This window comes from Rana temporaria, chromosome 1 (assembly GCF_905171775.1).
Source record: "Rana temporaria chromosome 1, aRanTem1.1, whole genome shotgun sequence".
Lineage (NCBI taxonomy): Eukaryota > Metazoa > Chordata > Amphibia > Anura > Ranidae > Rana > Rana temporaria.
The window spans coordinates 459,917,571-459,936,633 of record NC_053489.1 but is presented as its reverse complement, the minus strand read 5'-3'; the positions used below and the strand labels follow the sequence as shown (position 1 = coordinate 459,936,633).

Below are 19,063 nucleotides of genomic sequence, written 5' to 3'. Positions count from 1 at the left end.
ATTCGCATGAAGAAAGAGGAATAGGTTACCTCAGACAGTCCCTTATATAGGCTACGGTCTGGGAGGGGCTACACTGGCCCAGGGACTGCTGGGAAGGGTAGTTCTTTGAATTTTTTAAGTTACAATAAATGTTTACTGTATTTCTGCTATGGGCATTATTAAAGAAAGATAATGCATAAGATACTCGCCTCCTGTCTTCATATAATTAATATTTTCCGTCACAAGCTAGGAAAATCTCGAATTATAACATAAAGCATACACATCATTACAGTCAGGACGCTCTCTAAGGCCGGGTACTAACGAGCAAACATGTACGATGAAACCGGTCCGTCGGACCGTTTTCACCGTACATGCCTGCCAGAGGGCTTCTGTACGATGGTTGTACTAACCATCGTACAGAAGTCCGCGCGTAAACATTACGCAGGGCGTGTCCATGTCGTCGCCGCGATCATGACGCGGCGATGACGCGGAGACGTGGGCGGGCCTGCCATTTAAAGGCTTCCACGCATGCGTCGAAGTCATTCGACGCATGCGAGGGACAGCGGGCGCTCGGACATGTACGGTAGGTCTGTACTGACGACCGTACATGACCAAGCGGGCAGGATTCCAGCGGACGGTTTTAAAACACGTCCAGGAATATTTGTCTGCTGGGAAAAGGCCCGGCGGGCAAATGTTTGCTGGAATTCGGCCCGCTCGCGCCTACACACGACCGAACATGTATGCTGAAACTGGTCCGCGGACCAGTTTCAGCATACATGTTTGGTCGTGTGTACGGGGCCTAACACACAGCTCCTTTCTCTATCTGCAACGTAGAGAGCATCCTGACTCTCCTGTAGTCCAAGGGAGAGGTCGAGCACGACACTCCACACCAGGGAGAAAGCCTTGCATTACTGTGTGGAGTTACAGACAGAAGAACAGGAAGTGAGGATTTCTCAGAAGAAATAAGGACATTTAAAAGCAAAATCGAAGGATGAGGTAAGTGAAGGAGGACTGCACTAAGGTAAAGGAAGCTATTTAGGAAAAACATTTTTTACCTTTACAACCCCTTTAAGGTCACCCTGAAATGAGACTCGAGATTTTGGTGTGGAAGCACAAAATATATGGAGAAATGTAATATTCAAAAAATACAATATAGTAGTTATTCTCTTTAAACTCTGGTAAGGTGAGCATAAACTATAGCTTTCCCCACTAAAAATAAACAGCCTAAGGCCCCATACACACGAGAGGATTTATCCGCGGATACGGTCCAGCGGACCGTATCCGCAGATAAATCCTCTCGAGAATTTGCGCGGATTTCCATGCGATGGAGTGTACTCACCATCGAATCGAAATCCGCGCCGAAATCCTCTGGCGATGACGTGTCGCGCCGTCGCCGCGATTATGACGCGGCGACGTGCGCGACGCTGTCATATAAGGAATTACACGCATGCGTCGAATCATTACGACGCATGCGGGGGATCCCTTCGGACGGATGGATCCGGTGAGTCTGTACAGACCAGCGGATCCATCCGTTGGGATGGATTCCAGCGGATAGATTTGATAGCATGTCATCAAATATTTATCCGCTGGAAATCCATCCCAGGGGATAAATATCCGCGGAAACAGATCCGCTGGAGTGTACACACCATAGGATCTATCCGCTGAAACCCATTCCCTGGGATTTTTCAGCGGATGGATTCTATCGTGTGTATGGGGCCTAAGACAGTAAAATTGGTATCAAGAGAATAATGGTTAAGTTACCTAGAGTCACTTGTGGTGAGTAAGCTAGGCCTAAGCTTGAATTCAATTATAGAAAGGTAATAATAAATTCTTAGCTATGCATTATAAGAGGTACTCTAGCACAGTCCTTAAATTAAGTCTGCTTCCAGCTGTTGGAGCTCTTGAAGACGTGGGCGCGCTAGAGGGAATAGTTTCAACAACAAACAAACATTTCCTAACAGCACTGAGTGGAGAAGTCCCCAGAAGGGGTTAATAACCAGATGTTCAGAGTTACAATTCTGAGCAGCACGACTGTTACAGAACATCAAGGGATAGATGGTGGTCTCTTCAAGAGGAATAGTGCAGTATGGTTTTCAACAGATTTCACTATAGAGTCGGTCAATATGTCACACAGAGTTAAAGGGTGACTAAAGGAAACATTTTTTTTTGCTGAAATGACTGTTTACAGGGTATAGAGACATAAAAGTTAACGGATTCCTTTTAAAAATGATTACAAATAGATAAAAATCAATCCTATAATGTGCCTGCAGGTTAGTTTCACTTTTAAACTGGTTTCATGTTCCTGTGAACTAGAGAGACACACCGAACAAAAACAAACAAATCCAGGGCAGTGTTTTGTTTTTAAAATGAATCTGATTGGTTCTATTACGTTTTAGACACACAGTAATGACAGCTTAGACCACCGTGAAAAGCTTCCAGTACTGTGGTTATAAGGAAACATACAACCAGGAAGTGTGGAGATCACAGCAGAATTACAGCTACTTCAAAGCAAAAACGAACAATAGGGACATGAAACCAGTACTGCAGTAAGGTAAAGGAAGCTATTTAGCTAAAAAAAAAAAAATTCCTTTAGTGATCCTTTAATATTCAACTCACCAACGGACCAGTAATTGTAGTAGCAGGTCTCATTCAATGGTGAATGGGGGCCCCCTTTAAGAACGATCTCAGGTGTACTTCTGTAGTACTCAGACAGCAGTACCTGTATGAAGCAGCAGGGACCTCTAGCTAGACTCAGTGGCATCACAACAGAAATCAGCAGGTTTGAATCGCTAGCGGCTACAGTACTAGGCCTAAGTGTGGTCCCCATCTCCAGACCGTGGAACGGACACAGATTTGACAGATTGCAGCAGCTTTACCAGTTCTCCGGTCGTGACAATGAAGTCGGGATCTGCCCACATGTCTGGACCGGCACCTGGTTTAGGTTCTCTGAGCCGGCCGCTCCGATACCCTCTACAGCTCAGCGCTTCAACAGTAATATGCCAAAATAAAAGTCCTAAAGCAGGGGTGCCCAACCTTTTGAAGAACGGGGGCCACTTAAACGACTTGCTAATCGGTCGCGGGCCACAATGAGCGAAGCGGGTGGATGGCAGCCCACTCTACTCAAACTCGCAGGTAATAGAAGTCTATGGCTCAGTGCAGGTAATCAATTTAAAAGCAACCCAGTAACCACTGCAGAACAGATATGCCCAGAAATGTACCTTTAATAACAGTATTTTATTCTATTGTATTTCATCCCAGAGCAGGAGGTCGCGGGCCACATCAGAGGGCTCCGCGGGCCACATCAGAGGGCTCCGCGGGCCACATGTGGCCCCCGGGCCATTGGTTGGGCACCCCTGTCCTAAAGTGACCCCTTCATTGGGTGTTTGCTTGCAACTGCAACTTCTGAAAACGTTGTGCCTACACCACTAATAACACCCCTGAAGCATCTCTGAGTACACAATTTAGGATGCTATTTTAAAAAGACATTCTGTGCTCATGGGAATAAGAGAAAGACAACACTCTAAATTTTCCAAATGTTCATTCTGGCAAACATATCTGTTTTGATTTTTTTTATGACCCATCCAAACAAGCTAATGCATCCAAACTTAGTTAAAGCGGAGTTCCACCCAAAAGTGGAACTTCCGCTTAATTCACTCCTCACCCCCTTACATGCCACATTTGGCATGTTATTTTTTTGGGGGGGGGGGAGTTGGGGCTTCAGGAGGAGTGGAACTTCCTGTCCCACTTCCTCCTTCTGCCCAGGGACCGCTATGGCGATATGTCATATCGCCTTTTGGTGGCCCCTCCCTGTAGGCGATCGCCTGGGACACATGACAGGTCCCAGGCAATTGCCTGTCCAATCAGGTAGCGCAGCACCGCTCGTGTATGCGCAGTGAGTGCCCGGCCGCAAAGCCGAAAGTTGTCACAGCCGGGTGCCCACAGTTCGGATGGAGGCGCCGGCGGAGCGGGGAGGAGAGGAGCGGAGCTCCGTGCAGCGTGGCGCTGGACAGTGGAGCAGGTAAGTGTATGTTTATTAAAAGCCAGCAGCTATGCTTTTTGTACAGTAGCTGCTGACTTTTAATAAACATGAAAAAAGGCTGGAACTCCGCTTTAATATTTCCAGTACAGATAACACAAAAAAATCTGGCAAAGATTTTCATGTGTTAGAATAACCCATTCAAAGTCCAGACCTAAATCCAACTGAGAATCTGTGGCAAGACTTGAAAACTGCTGTTCACAGACGCCCTTCATCCAACATGACAGAGCTTATGCTAGTTTGCAAAGAAGAATAGGCAAAAATGTCACTGTCTAGATGGGCAAAGCTGGTAGAGACATCCCCAAAAAGACTTGCAGCTGTAATCGCAGCGAAAGGTGGTTCTACAAATGCTCTACAAATGCACGCCACACGTTTCACATATTTATTTGTAAAAGATTTTGAAAACCATTTATCATGTTCCTTCCACTTCACAATTACGTGCCACTTTGTGTTGGTCTATCACATAAAATACATTTATGTTTTTGGTTGTAACATGACAAAATGTGAAAAATGTCAAGGGATGTGAATTTTTTCAAGGCACTGTATTAGTGCTAGTGATTGCAGAATGCCACTTGTCTTGTCTTGTTAAGAGCTTTGGTCCTACTTCTCCTTTAAAAAAAAAAAAAAAATTTTGATGTTAAAGTGGAGGTTCACCCAAAAAATAAATGTTTAACATTAGATTGAGGCTAGTTTTTTTAAAATCAATGCCGTACTTACCGTTTTCGAGATAGATGTTCTCCCGCCGCTTCCGGGTATGGGCTGCGGGACTGGGCGTTCCTATTTGATTGACAGCCTTCTGACTGTCGCATACAGCGCGTCACGAGTTTCCGAAATTAGCCGAACGTCGGTGCGCAGGCGCCGTATAGAGCCGCACCGACGTTCGGCTTCTTTCGGCAACTGGTGACGCACTGTATGCGACCGTCGAAAGGCTGTCAATCAAATAGGAACGCCCAGTCCCCCAGACCATACCCGGAAGCGGCGGGAGAACATCTATCTCGAAAACGGTAAGTACGGCATTGATTTTTAAAAAAATACCCGTTTCTGCTCCCCTTAATTAGCCTCAATCTAATGTTAAAAAAAAAATTTCGGGTGAACTCCCGCTTTAACATTTTTTTTACTCAGCTTTCTTTATAGGAAAAATATAATGTAGCAATGTACATAACAGGCATTTAAAACTATGTAAAAGTTATCCACCAGGGGGCGATATTGAATGAATATAATCAGAACCCTGTCTGTCTTTTTTTTTTCCTGGTTAGGTTCAAAGGTTTAAAGCTACTTTTGTTTAAGAGGCAGATCACAGTGCAGCTCATTAGATCAGAAGACTCTGGACTGCTAAGGTAATACGGAAAACACACTATCTGAGCTTAAGCTATGAAAGGATAGGAATTTCATTACAGCTTCTTTTTACAAATGTACATGTGTGTATAAAAGGAACAATATATAAACTCTATTCTAAAACAAAAGAGCTAGCAGCTAGTGCATAGAGAAGAGGAAGGTAGAACATTAACAATAGATATTAGCTTGAACTTTCTAGGTTAGGCTAAATATAGGAAAGTGTCTGTATTGTTATTTGGCGCTCTGTGCAAATATCTTCAGTGTAATGTTTATGCAGTGTAGGCTGAATATAATACTTGTATTATTATTTTTATGTTTTGTTTTATAGAGTATTTTAAAAGCGTAAGAAGTCATTATGCCAGCCAAAGATGGTTTGAATGTCAGCCGGTTCAGCAGGGACAATATTCAAACCATCTATGGACAGTCTGATTGTACCCAAGTCCATCCATTGATCAACTTAGGCACAAGCAGCATGTTGGGTTTTCGGGATGCAGTTATTATCAATGGCTATAACCAGTAGCAATAATCACTGTTCTCCCGACAGGGACGGCTCAGCATGACCACCACACCAACCCTACCGGGAGAACACAATAGCTCCGCGGGAGGGATTTCCTCATCAACACTAAGGCCCCGTACACACGACCGAGTTTCTCGGCAGAATTCAGCCAGAAACTCGGTCGGAGCTGGATTCTGCCGAGAAACTCGGTCGTGTGTACACTTTTCAGCGAGGAAGCCGACGAGGAACTCGTCGGGACGAAAAGAGAACATGTTCTCTATTTCCTCGTTGTTCAATGAGGAAAGTCGGCCCGCCGAGATCTCGGCGGCTTCCACACTGAACTTGACGAGGAACTCGATGTGTTTGGCACGTCGAGTTCCTTGGACGTGTGTACGAGGCCTGACTGTGTTGGTGGGGGAATCGATTTTCTTTCCTGCAAACACGTATCATCTATGGTCTGCCTAATACAGACAATACAAAAGTCGAATGCATTTCCATTGACGCATATATAGAGATATACTGCAAACCCATACAAACCACTAACAAGATTAAATAGTGAGAAGGGCAGCCACAAGACTAAAATCGACAGCAGGGTTTCTCAACTGGGTGTTCAGAAGATGGATGTGTCAAAGAAAGCCATTTGTACAGGAGAAGGTAATGACGAGGCTGGCAATGGGAATATGAAGGTAGCTAGCAGTGCAGTGACAACAGTGACTTCCTCCCAGGAGGCGGCCCAAGGGAAGGACAACAACGAGGAATTGGCTGCCTTTATCATACATTATTATTATATATACCAATATATAATGCTCAACCTAGAACTATGGCAGCTGTGGTGCAGGTCAGTGCTCCTTTTAAGTGGGTAAGGAGTTTGAAACTAGTATATAATAGAAAGGCAGAGCTCTGCGCCATTTTATGTCTAATGCACAGCCCTACCTATCACTCTCAGAACAGGGTTTAAAGGGTAGATAAGAGAGCAGAATGGCATTAATAATGGTAGTGTGAGGATTTCTTTATGGTGGGTTACTGGACAACAAGTCAACAGAATTACTCCTATTGTGATGATGATAAGAGTAAAAATAAAAACACTACTTAGTTATAAGACAAACAATAATAGGAGTAGCCGTTTTACTTGTTGCCTAGTAATCCACAATAGAAAAATCATCACACTACCATTAATAATGTCATACTGAATGAGAAGGAAACTGTGCCCTGCTCTCATGTAATGTACCCTGCTCCCATGTAATGTACCCTGCTCCTATGTAATGGGCCTTGATCTCATGTAATGTACCCTGCTCCCATATAATGGGCAATGGTCTTATGTAATGTACTCTGCTCCCATGTAATGTGCCCTGCTCCCATGTAATGGGCATTGATCTCATGTAATGTACCCTGCTCCCATGTAATGGGCCTTGATCTTATGTAATGTGTCCTGCTCCCATGTAATGTGTTCTGTTCTCATCTAATGTGCCCTGCTCCTACTTAATGTGCCCTTCTCCCATATAATTTGCCCTGTTGTCATGTAATGTGCCCTGCTGTCATGTAGTGTGCCCCACTGTCATGTAATGTGTCCTTCTCCCATGTAATGTGCCCTGCTGTCATGTAATGTGCCCTTCTCCCATGTAATGTGCCCTGCTCTCATCTAATGTGCCCTTGTCCCATGTAATGTGCCCTGTTGTCATGTAATGTGCCCTTCTCCCATGTAATGTGCCCTGCTCTCATCTAATGTGCCCTTGTCCCATGTAATGTGCCCTGTTGTCATGTAATGTGCCCTTCTCCCTTGTAATGTGCCCTGCTGTCATGTTAAGTGCCCCGCTGTCATGTAATGTGTCCTTCTCCCATGTAATGTGCCCTACTGTCATGTAATGTGCCCTGCTGTCATGTAATGTGTCCTTCTCCCATGTAATGTGCCCTACTGTCATGTAATGTGCCCTGCTGTCATGTAATGTGCCCTTCTCCCATGTAATGTACCCTGCTCCCATATAATGGGCATTGATCTTATGTAATGTATCCTGCTCCCATGTAATGTGTTCTGTTCTCATCTAATGTGCCCTGCTCTCATCTAATGTGCCCTGCTCCTACTTAATGTGCCCTTCTCCCATATAATGTGCCCTGTTGTCATGTAATGTGCCCCACTGTCATGTAATGTGTCCTTCTCCCATGTAATGTGCCCTGCTGTCATGTAATGTGCCCTTTTCCCATGTAATGTGCTCTGCTCTCATCTAATGTGCCCTTCTCCCATGTAATGTGCCCTGCTGTCATGTTAAGTGCCCCGCTGTCATGTAATGTGTCCCTCTCCCATGTAATGTGCCCTTCTCCCATGTAATGTGCCCTGTTGTCATGTAATGCGCCCTTCTCCCATGTAATGTGCCCTGCTGTCATGTAATGTGCCCTTCTCCCATGTAATGTGCCCTGCTGTCATGTAATGTGCCCTTCTCCCATGTAATGTGCCCTGCTGTCATGTAATGTGCTCTGCTCACATGTAATGAGTCCTGTTGTCATGTAGTGTTCCCTGATCCCATGTAATGTTATGTAATGTTCCCTGTTGTCATGTAATGTGACCTGCTCTTCTGTAATGTGCTCTGTTCCCATGTTATGTGCCCTGCTCTCATATACTGTATTGTGCCCTGATGTGCTCTGCTCCCATGTAATGTGCCCTGATCTGCTCTTTTCCCAAGTAATGGGCCCTGCTCCCATGTAAGGTTCAATGCTCGAAAGATCAAAAGTTATCGATTGCATTAAGTTTCCACCATGTAATCTCTTGATCTGATCAACCCAAATATGTTTTGATTCATGACCAAAGCATCTCAGTGCTGCCGATTGATCCATTGATTGATCAGTAGGGGAGTTGTAGCTATTTGATTATTTGCTGATTCGATCATTTGATCGCATCACAAATCAGTCAGATAATAATGTTGAAGCATGAATGGCCATCATTAGAGTAGAATGTGTAGGTCTAAGTAGAATATCTCAGGTCTGGTTATCTACCCATGCTATATTTTACAGATATTTTGCTACATTACACACCATTAAAACTGTAGAGTACATATCTTTTTTTATGAAGGTTTTTTCCTCATAATACTATTATTACGACATTATGACAGTTTGTCAAAATGGAATGTCATTAATAAGAGTTACCTTTACAAAGACAGGGGGCGCTAATGAGAAAAATATAAAATAATTAGTGAAACCAAATAGACAAAAAATCACAAAAATTCACAATAAGTGCAATATATAGCAACTATCCACATAGGGATACAATTGAATATGTGCAAAAATGCAATACGTGCATAAACTTGAAGCAGTACAAAAAAAGAGTATCAAAGTGTCCATAAAACTTGAAATAAAGTGTTCAAAGGATCCTTGTAATCCGCACTGTGCATGCAATAGAACAAAGAGAGGGTTTCCACCTTCACCGATAAAACACCCAGATCGTGCTAAATAAGGATGGCTCCTTACCACAGATTATTGACCTTTCTCGCTAGATAAAAGGTCAGAAAAACTTGTTGTCACCATGGACAAAATGAAAACACCAATTGGCTGCTCCTCTATCGGGGGGGGGGGTGTTTGTGCTGATCCATTATCAGCGCAGCACCCCCCGAGGATGCCCACACTGGACCACCAGGGATGCCCATCACCAGGTATGCCACACTGGACCACCAGGGATGCCCATCACCAGGTATGCCACACTAGACCACCAGGGATGCCAATCAGTGTCCCTAATGGATGAAAATCAGTGCCCACAATGGATGCTAATCAGTGCCCACAATGGGCATCACTGATTGGCAGGCATTATTGTTTGGCACTGATTGGCAACCATCAGTACAATACATTACAGTACATCAGTGCCAACTATTAGTGCCCATCTGTGCCACCTATCAGTACAGATCCATGTCCACCCATGCCACCTATCAGTGCCCATCCGTGTTGCCTATCAGTGCCCATCCGTGCCACCTATCCGCGCCATCCGTGCCGCCTATCAGTGCCCATCCATGCCGCCTATCAGTGCTGCATATCAGTGCCCATCATCAGTGCCCATCAATGCCACCTCATCAGTGTCACCTCATTGGTGCCACCTCATCGGTGCCCATCAGTGCCGCCTTATCAGTGGCCGTCAGTGGAGCCCCATCAGTGCCCATCCGTGAAGGAGAAAACTTACTTATTTACAAAGTTTTGTAACTGAAACACACAAAAAAATACATTTCAAAATTTTCGGTATTTTTTTTTTTTTATCAGAAAAAAAAATCCCAGAGGTGATCAAATACCACCAAAAGAAAGCTCTATTTGTGGGAACAAAATGATACAAATTTAGTTTGGGTACAGTGTAGCATGACCGCGCAATTCAAAGTGCAACAGCGCTGAAAGCTGAAAATTGGTCTGGGCAGTAAGGTGTATAAGTGCCTGGTATGGAAGTGGTTAAACATAGGGTATTTTTTAGGTACTAGGTTTAGCTTGTGGATTGTCCAAGTAGGAGAAAGTTTAGGTTTTAAGGACACTTTTTAGGTTACTTGGGACAGTAGAACATTGAGACTTTTATTTGCTTGTGCCAAGCTTACAGCATTCCTCCCGGTAAAACCAAGATGGAATTTTCAATGTTAGTATTATTTTCTTTCATCTGGAAAGGTTGTATAAGTTATGGATCCTAAAATGTAACAATGTATTTTAGCTGGCGTCTAATTTCTCAGCAACAAGTACAGTAGAGAGCTTGGGCACTACCACCCACCTTCCTTGTAAAATGGACATGAGATATTTTATCTATATAAAAATGGAGACATTTCAGAGGCGGAATTCTGGCTCCGACATTCTCTGTTGTTCAGTCTTCCCTTTACACAAGTGAATTGTTGTTACTGTGCATTTAATATATGACGGGTTTCCCACAAAACATACAATGTATAATTAAAGTAGTAAAGTTTGCATATGCAGTGTTTATTTTCCAACACTCCTAGAACATTGTATATGCAAAAACATATTTCTTTTCAGCATTCACATGTGTGAGCATGTGATCAAATAAGCCATTGCTATATTTAAATGATAGAGATACGCCTAGTAGGTATCCTAGGTTATTTATACTGTTTTTATATTATTTATTTTCTTTCCAAATAATAGAAAGATAACCATCACAGCTCAAGGGAACAGAGGTCTACCCTACAAGTACAAGTGTTTCCATCAAAGTACAAAACGGTTGCCTAATGCCACGTACACACGATCAGAATTTCCGATGGGAAAAGTCAGACGTAATTTTTTCATTGGATATTTCCGACCGTGTGTATGCCCCATCTGACTTTTTCCATCGGAAATTCCGACGGACTTAGGAGAACATGTTCCCTTTTTTCCGACAGAAAAAATTTCCATCGTAAATTCCGTTCGTCTGTATGGAATTCCGATGGAGAAAAAAAACACGCATGATCGGAAACAATTTGACGCTTGCTCGGAAGCATTGAACTTAATTTTTCTAGGCTTGTCGTAGTGTTGTACGTCACCGCATTTTTGACGGTCTGAATTCGGTGTGTCCGTGTGTATGCAAGACAGCTTGAGTGGAATTCCATCGGAAAACCCTTCGGAATTTATTCCGACGGAAAAAAATGGGTTGGAAGCTGAAACATTATAGCTAGGAATTATCTATTCTGATAGCAATCACAATCATGTCTTTATGTTCCTCAACGATAAACTGAAGTTTTCTAGAGGTGCCATCAAGAACAGTATGATCGTTTAGAACTTGGAGAAGCAGCAGTGTCATCTAGAGCAGTGGTTCTCAACCCTGTCCTCAAGTACCCCCAACAGGACATGTTTTGGGAATTTCTCTTAGATAAAATAGCTGTCCAAAATACCAAGTCATTGACTCTGATTAAAAGCACCTGTGCAAGATAAAGGAAAACCTGCAAACATGGCCTGTTGGGGGTACTTGAGGACAGAGTTAAGAACCACTGATCTAGATTTCTAATACCTTTGTGTATTAGGCCCCTTTCACATGAGCGCTCCGATCAGGGTTGCCTGTCAGTTTTTCAGGTGGACCTGATCGGTGCCATCATTCACCACTATGCAGGGCTATCTTAATGCAAGGGCACTCCTAGGCACTGCCCAGGGGCCCCAGGTACACGGGGGGCCCCACAGTAATCTTGCATTACATCATACTTGCCAACTGTCCCAGATTTGCTGGGACTGTCATGCTTTTTACTAAACTGTCCCGATAGGGTCTTGTCCCAGGAAGTGTCCCAGAACCAATATATTGTGCATTCCCAAAGCGGCATACCAGGGTTACTTAATCCTAGGAATATTTGATGTCTTGGTTTGGAGTTGTACCTACCTCGCAAGACGGAATAACTTTGTCTTCAGTAATGGATGTTTCTGATGCTGCAATCACATTTATACATTCTAATTGTTGTGTATGATCACAAAAAAGAAATAAAGAATACAAAAAAAAGTGTCTGTAAAGACCAAAGTTTTTTTTTTTACCTCAATGCATTCTTTGTATTATGGTAAAAAAAAACTTTTAGAGCCGGTTCACACAGGGGCTACCTGGGATCGGACTTGAAGTTGCCCCAAGTCGCGTGGTTGAGAAAATCAATGGAAGTGAATGGAGCCGTCTTAATACACACTACTGAAGTCGCTCCGACTTCAGAAAAGGTTCCTGTACTACTTCAATCCGACTTGTAGGCAACTTGTACCCATTGATTTCAATGGAAGTCGCCTCAGAAGTCAGATCACTGTCTTAACTGAAGCAACAATACAGGAAGATAACATACATTTCTCAGGCAAACCCCTCCCTCCCCCTTCCCTCCCACAGAGCTGATTGTTGATTGGATTTGATTGGCCACTGGAAAGCCTCCTGTGCTGGAGGAGACTTGAAGTTGCCTTGTACTGTCCTGGAGGCGACTTGAAGTTGCCTTGTAAGTTGTCTGATGATTCATACTCAAGTCGTGTCCAAGTTGCCTCCCAAAGTCGTGCTGGAAGTCGTGTTGCCCCTGTGTGAACCGGCTCTTAGGTGCAGCTCCCCCCTTCATCCCCCCTAAATATCCAACCTCAACCCAGTGCTGTGCCCAAGAGCATCTGTTCTCTCTCTTTCTCTCTCTCCCTCCTCACCAAACTCAGTGAGAGTACTCCAAAAGTCCAGAGGGAGGTCCGTAGTGGACACCCCAGTGGCAGAGGAGAGTTGACCATCGGGCACCAAAAAATCACACAGGCGAACCGTAGCCAGCCGCTTGAAATGGGCATTCTGAAGACCAGGTGTGAATTCTGGATTTCCCAGGACCGGTACCATCGGAGAGGGAAGTAGGGAGACCGAGGAGTGCCTGAAGGCATCTCTGACTATCGATAACGTGCTGCCTAATGTGGGGTGTTCAGCAAGGTCCCTCAACAAAGGGGTATTGATCCAGGGCCAGCTTTTGGCTGTGGCATCGGAGTCCTCAATTTCCATGGCCACCCAGTGCTTTGCTTCTGCATGGCAGTGCCAGTCCACCAACCTGTTGAGGTGAGCCACTCTATAATAGGATTTCAGATCCGGAAGGCCAACCCACCCCTTTTGCTTTGCAAGATGGAGAAGTTGAAGCCTGATGCGTGGCTTACGGTAGGACCAGATGAAGTTGCGGAACATGGATTCGCAGCTTGCTAGGGGGGGTACTCAAGGGCAGGAGGAGCCAGGAGCGCCGACGGAGGACCCCAGAAGAGGAAGATTGAGGATGCTCTGAACAAAACCATTAATGTCACTTGAACTCCAGGCAAACAGCTAAATACACATTTAAAACACATACATATATTATAGCAGGCTTACCTGCCAAATGTATTTCATTGCTGTGCCCCCAGTCCTAAATGAATACCTGCCACCAGGCTGTAATTGGACAATGAAAGAGCATCAGAATACTAATAAGTGATCCCTCTGCTCCCTCTGTATCTCTCTCTTTTTTTTATCCGTGTATTTCTGTCAGCACATGTGCTTGTAGTACAACCTTTTATTCGCCAGGGTCGGTCAGTGTTGCCAACCGTCCGTATTTTTACGGACAGTTCGTAAAAATGGGCACCTTTTTCCCCCGTTCGTAAATGTCTGTGGTTGCGGGAATGTGCCAGTAAAAATAGCCGAGATCGGTTCGGCTTGGAACTGCGCATGGAGATAGGGGGCAGGGGGTAATTGGAGGCAGGGGGTGATGGTGGCTGCGGTGGCACCGCAGAGGGGGCAATGGAGGCAGGGGGAGATTGGAGACAGGGGGTGATTGGAGGCACTGCAGAGGGGGATGGTGGCACCGCAGAGGGTGGGGGATGGAGACAGGGTTTGTTGGTGGCACCGCAGAGGGAGATGGAGGCAGGGGGAGATTGGAGGCAGAGGGAGATTTTGGCACCGCAGAGGGGGGTGAAGGCAGGGGGTGTTGGTGGCAGAGGGCTAAATAATTTGCCCTTATTATATCAAAAATAACATTTTTTTTTTAACCTTAAATCACATTGCTATTTGCCTAGCGTACTTGTTTGTAGCCTAAGGGCCAGATTCTCAGAGCAAGTACGCCAGCGTATCTACTAATACACCGGCGTACTTTCAAATTTGCCGCGTCGTATCTTTAGTTTGAATCATCAAACCAAGATAAGACGGCTTCTGGCTTTGATCCGACAGGCGTACGGCTTCGTATGCCTTCGGATCGTAGGGGCATAACTTCGGCGCCCGCTGGGTGGAGTTCGCGTCGTTTTCCGCATCGGGTATGCAAATTAGCTTTTTCCGTCGATCCACGAAGGTACGCGCGGCCGTCGCATTCTCTTACGTCGTCGCTAGTTGGCTTTTCCCGGCGTATAGTTAAAGCTGCTGCTATTATGTGGCGTATAGATAGACTTGCCATGTTAAAGTATGGCCGTCGTTCCCGCGTCGAATTTTTATTTTTTTTGCGTAAGTCGTCCGTGAATAGGAAAGGACGTAACTCACGTCGAAGTTCAAAAAATTACGTCATTTCGCACAAAGCACGGCAGGAAATTTCAAAACGGAGCATGCGCAGTTCAATCGGCGCGGGGACGCGCTTCATTTAAATGAATCACGCCCCCTACCCTCCCAATTTGAAATACGCGCCGAGAGATACACTACGTCGCTGTAACTTACGGCGCAAAATCTTTCTGGATTCGAAAATGCGCCAGGTAAGATACGGCGGCGTAGCGTATCTCTTATAAGCTGCGCCAGGGCAATTCTATGTGAATCTGGCCCTAAATACTGAAATTTGCACCTAAAAATGTAATTTAGTAACTTTTGTGAAATGCCAGTAAAAACGTGGATGTGGCAGTAAATTTCGGGTGTCGTGCCAGTAAATTTCAATCTGGTAGGTTGGCAACACAGAAAATATATGATATGGGCGTTTTCACAAATCCTCAGGACCTAAATGTACATTTCAATAAGTTTGCAAAAAAATTTAAGAATATCTCTGGTATCTACAGTATTTTTACAGACACACACACTAGTCCTCAGTTCTGATCAATGGGAACACATGATAGCCGAAGAAGCATAGACAGGTGTGTGTAGGAATTGGTGGGGTGCTGGGGTTAGGTATAGGGTAAATATTCACGGGTAAAGTATAGTTATCCCTTAAAGCGGATGTTCCACCCCAGAAAAATATTAAAAGCCAGCAAGCTACAAATACTGCAGCTGCTGACTTTTACTGTAATATAAGGACACTTACCTGTCCTGGAGTCCAGCGCCGTCCGCAGCAGAGGACGAGCGATCGCTCGTCACCCTGCTGCTCCCCCCTCCATCCACGCTGAGGGAACCAGGAAGTGAAGCGCTGCGGCTTCACTGCCCGGTTCCCTGCGGCGCATGCGCGAGTCGCGCCGCGCCCGCCGATTGGCTCCCGCTGTGTGCTGGGAGCCGAGTGTTCCCAGCACACAACAGGGGGGCGACGGGATGTGACAAAATGCCCGTCTTTTGCCCGTGAATGCCGGGCCGGAAGTGGGTGCAAATACCTGTCTTTAGACAGGTATCTGCACCCCCCCCTCCTGAAAGGTGTCAAATGTGACACCGGAGGGGGGAGGGTTCCGATCAGCGGGAGTTCCACTTTAGAGTGGAGAACCGCTTTAATACTAAAAGTAATGGGCAGCCTATTTGAATCTAGCCAAATAAATCCACTTTTGTCAGCAATGTTCTGCATCATTGTGATTTCCAGCTTTATTACAGTATAAAGTTCAAACTATTTAGGTTCTGATTTTAATCTCAACAAGGTTACACAGGGATCAGTAGCATGGAGCACATGTTTGTTTTGGCAAGTAAATGTTACTGGGGCAAAGGTGGAATGTATTTCTTGCCACGTAAGGTAAGTCTTTTTTTCAGATACTGTATGTGCTACAAAACGTACTTTAAAAAACCGCAGCCATGTGTATCCTAGTGTGTCATTTAAGGTTATTCAAATTACACTTTCCATTACAATCTAGTCCTATTATATATACTTTTTACTATATGTATATTTGCTGATTAACCACTTAAGGACCGGAAAGGATTTACCCCTTAATGACCAGGCCATTTTTTGCGAGCAGCACTGCATTGCTTTAACTGACAATTGCGCAGTCGTTTGACGCTGTACAGAAACAAAATGTGTCCTTTTCTTCCCACAAATAGAGCTTTCTTTTGGTGGTATTATATCACCTCTGGGTTTTTTTTTTTTTTTTTTTGCGCTATAAACAAAAAAAGATTGATCATTTAAAAAAAAAAAGCAATATTTTTAACCTTTTGCTATGACAAATATCCCCCAAAAATATATATAAAAAACAAAATTTTTCCTCAGTTTAGGCGGATATATTCTTCTACATATTTTTATTTAATTTTTTTACTAGTAATGGTGGTGATCTGCGATTTTTAGCGGGACTGCGACGTTGCAGCAGACAGATCGGACACCTAACTGACATTTTTAACATATTTTTGGGAACCAGTGACATTAATCAGAGATAAAAATATGCACTGTTATTGTACTAATGACACTGGCAGGTAAGGGGTGAACATCAGGGGCGATCAAGGGGTTAAATGTGTTCTCTGCAGGTGTTTTCTATGAGGGATGGGCTGCCTGGGGAAACACACAGGCCCGGATTCAGAGAGAATTTACGCCGGCGTATCCATAGATACGCCGCGTAAATTCAAATCTGCGCCGGCGCATCTACTTTCTGTATTCAGAAAGCTAGATACACCGACATTAGCCTAAGATACAAATGGCATAAGTCTCTGACGCTGGCCGCTAGGGGCGCTTCCGTTGTTGTCGGCGTAGAATATGCTAATTACCTAGATACGCCGATTCACAAACGTACGTACGCCCGGCGCAATTTATTTACGTCGTTTACGTTAGGCTTTTTCGGCGTAAGGTTGTTCCTGCTATTAGGAGGCGCAGCCAATGTTAAGTATGGACGTCGTTATCGCTTCGAAATTTGAATTTTTTACGTCGTTTGGGTAAGTCGTTCGCGAATAGGGCTGGATGTAATTTACGTTCACGTCGAAACCAATACGTCGTTGCGCCTTACTTGGAAGCAATGCACACTGGGATATGTACACGGACGGCGCATGCATGTACACGTCAGGTCATCATTCCACATTTGAATTACACGCGCTTACACCGGCCCCATTTACGCTACGCCGCCGCAACTTACGGAGCAAGTGCTTTGTGAATCCACTTGCTCCTGTAAGTTACGCAGGCGTAGCGTAAAGACGATACGCTGCGCCGCCGTAAGAGGAAGCGCAGCTACGTGAATCTACCCCACAGATTCCTGCATAGCAGAAAGACAGGATCTGTGTGATCTCCCCTGTCAGAATGGAAATCTGCCTTGTTTACACAGGCAGCTCCCCGTTCTGTCACTGCAGGGAATGATCGCGGGTAGACATGGAATCTGCCCCACCCACTGATTGGCCCACCTGCTGGCCAGTGGTTAAATATATTGAAAAAAGCAAATAAAGAAATTGAGATACTCCCAATAGCAACACGTATAAAGGGATGCAGACCTTGCCACTTTCTACATTAGTGTGCTGCAGGTGCACAGCTGATTAATAATTATGAAACCACTCCCATTAGACCCACTCAGGACAGGGGCACAGAGGAACAAACAGGGATTTCTTCAGAATAACAAAAGGTAGGAATCTGCAATGAAGGTTGTTAAAACCATTGCAATGTACATAAATCACCCAGATGGTAATGTTTTTTTTTCTCAACAAAAGTGGAGTTACGCTTTAATAAAATAATACAATACACACATCACTATACTTTCCCTTTGTATTGCCAACATCATAGTAAGTGTAGCTATTAATTTTAATTGTGTGGTAGTGTATGTGAATTTAGTATAGGTAGTATGTATTATTAGTAATGTACAGTTTCGATCTATGTTAATGTAACTGAAAGATGGGAATGATGTACAGAAAAAGCTACTGAATTGAAATGAGAGGAAATGGTGAAATTCCTTTTCAGCAACGTAGGGAGATTGTGAAAAGGGAAACATTTTAACATTGCGGTGTCAGTTTTGTAACACAGAGCGCCAATACTGATTTCCTTTGCAAAATGCTAGTTGCTTGAGTGTAATGCCGCGTACACACGATCATTTTTCAGCATGAAAAAAAAAAAAACGTTGTTTTTCAGCATGTCCAAAAAACAATGTTTTCCCAACTTCATCATTAAAACGACATTGCCTACACACCATCGTTTTTTAAAAATGATCTAGCAAAGCGCGGTGACGTACAACACGTACAACGGCACTATAAAGGGGAAGTTCCATTCGCCTTTGGTCTGCTTTAGCTGATTCCATGTTAGTAAAAGACGATTTGCACTTCTTTGTCTGTTACAGCGTGATGAATGTGCTTACTCCATTATGAATGGTAGTTTTACCAGAACGAGCGCTCCCGTCTCATAACTTGCTTCTGAGCATGCAAGGGTTTTTAACATTGTTTTAGCCCACACACAATCATTTTTTACAACCCAAAAAACAACATCGTTTAAAACGACGTTTAAAAATGCAGCATGTTCGAATTTTTTTTTTTTGTCGTTTTTCAGAACCTGAAAAATGATGTGTAGCCCACACACGATCATTTAAAATTACGTTTTTGAAAAAACTATCTTTTTTCATGCCGAAAAATGATCGTGTGTACGCGATGTTTGCATGCTGAGCATAAAATCCTCAGAGCTAAACTGGGCCGAGAGAGCTTCAGGTGGCAATACATATAAATTGCTGTACACGGGCGTGTAAATTCTGCTCATTTCTGAATCAGTGTCTCGTCCTCTGGCTTCAAAAAACAGCAG

General features: G+C 44.2%; 1 protein-coding gene across 1 annotated transcript in view; it reads left to right on the top strand.

The window, feature by feature from the left end:
• The first annotated feature begins 5,249 nt into the window (after positions 1-5,249).
• LOC120916966 (hematopoietic prostaglandin D synthase-like) overlaps positions 5,250-19,063 on the top strand; it is a 56,061-nt gene continuing 42,247 nt past the window's right edge. Inside the window, exon 1 of the mRNA XM_040327909.1 lies at positions 5,250-5,352. The gene's annotated coding sequence lies outside the window, so the exon portion shown is untranslated. The remainder of the gene's footprint in view (positions 5,353-19,063) is intronic.